At 54.8% G+C, this 1,751-nt stretch overlaps 1 pseudogene; it reads left to right on the plus strand.

Moving 5' to 3' along the window:
- LOC119542918 lies at positions 1 to 1,751 on the plus strand (annotated as a pseudogene).

Here is a 1,751-nt window from a genome sequence, read left to right on the forward strand (position 1 = left end):
ATGACGACTTTGTCTATCAGATGGCAGATGAAAACCACTGTGAACTATTACTCAGAGGCTGAGATAAAAGTCCGCAAGTCCACCTCCAATGGCCCATAGGGCCCGTCCAGCTCTCTGGTGATGGAGATCGCTGACCTGGCCTACAGTGCGGTCGCCTTATTGGAGATCATGAGCATGTTGTGGAAGCAGCTCAATAACCATGCAAAGAACTGGTGGCATGTGTAGAAGACACTAACGCTGCTATCTACCTTATCAAGACTGGCTCTGAGCACGTGGTCCAGCAGTGCCTTGAGAACATCTTTACCTCCAGAATCTGAAAGTCTTCTAGTACATTGACCATGATAAAAAGGAACAGGGCATCAATGTGCACGAGAAGTCCAAGTAGCTGGTGGCCCAGCTCAAGGATGAGGAGTGGCTGAAGGTCAAGAGGGCCCTGGCTCTGAAAACCAAGGAGCACATGGCCCAGGTGGTCATCAGCATGGGTAGTAACCAGATTACCTTTGGCTCTAGCCAGCTCAACCTCTCCATCAGCTACTTGGAGCAGGAGTACAGCAAGGCCAGCAGGGGCTTGCCGACAACTTACCACGGCTCCACTTCCCCGCAAGTATCCTCCAAGCTGGAGCAGGCCAGGTCTCACACTGGCAGAGAAGAGCAGCTGTAGCTGCAGCTGGTACTTGCCATGAGCAGAGAAGTAGCTGAGCTGGAAGAAAGCCTGTGGTGGGGGTAATGATCTAAGATTACAGATGGCTCTGGGAAAAAGCCAAAGACACATGGTCAAAACTCAAAAAAAAAAAAAAAAGAAAGAAAGAAAGAGCATGGCTCCCACCCACAGCAAACCTCTCTGGTGGATTTAATGGACACTCACCCCAATTTGGGCCCTGCTGCCCAGAAAGTGGAGCCCTGGGGCCCATTGTCCGTGGCTAACCAGACCAAACCTGGAGCGGGCCAGCAACCCCAACCAGCATTTCACACCCTTGGCTATCATTTGGTGCCAAACCCACTACATCTGTCAATCCCTGGGGAGGACCTACCAGAGCCAGCACACATTCTTTCCCCGAGAGCTCAGATCCCTGGGCAGCTCTGCGGCAGCCTGCCCCTGGTGCTAGAAAAGCAACTTCTGAGGCCTGGGGCCACACCTCTGCCGCCAAACTTGTGTCAGCCTCTGGGTCCTTTGAGCTCTTATCTGAATGGCTCCATTAAAGATGACTTTTCCAAATTTGACAACCTCTGAAAAGCGGAATCCATGGTGCTCTGCCTTCCCCAAACAAATGGAGCTACCAGCCCCAACCTCTTCAATTCTTAACCCCTGACCATGGCTTCAAGCATGTTCCCCAAAACGTCTGAGTCCTTCCTGGGCCCCACCGCGGCCCTGTGAACCTGGAATCGCTGGTGGCCAAGCTGGCCCCACCCACCCTGTCCCTCCACTACTTCCTGGCACCAGGCTTTGCTGCGGCCTTGGCCTCCTCAACCCCTTCCAGATGAACCAGCCCCAGCCGACGGGCTGCGCAGGAACCCAGACCCGGGCATGAGCATCTCCACAGCCTCTGTGACCTCTGTGACCTCTGTGACCTCCGAGGCCCCTCACCAGCTGCTCCTCCGTGACTCCGCTGGGCCCCGCATCAATGAACATGGTGGGCAGCATGGCATCCCCTAGAGATGTCCAGTGGCCCGGGCCTGGGACACCTCTCCATCGAGTGCCTGGAGAGGCGATGCCAGAGGACGGGAACGGGGACTTTTGTTTTCTGGAATAG

The sequence above is a fragment of the Choloepus didactylus genome, chromosome 8, assembly GCF_015220235.1.
Source record: "Choloepus didactylus isolate mChoDid1 chromosome 8, mChoDid1.pri, whole genome shotgun sequence".
In the NCBI taxonomy this organism is placed as follows: Eukaryota; Metazoa; Chordata; class Mammalia; order Pilosa; family Megalonychidae; genus Choloepus; species Choloepus didactylus.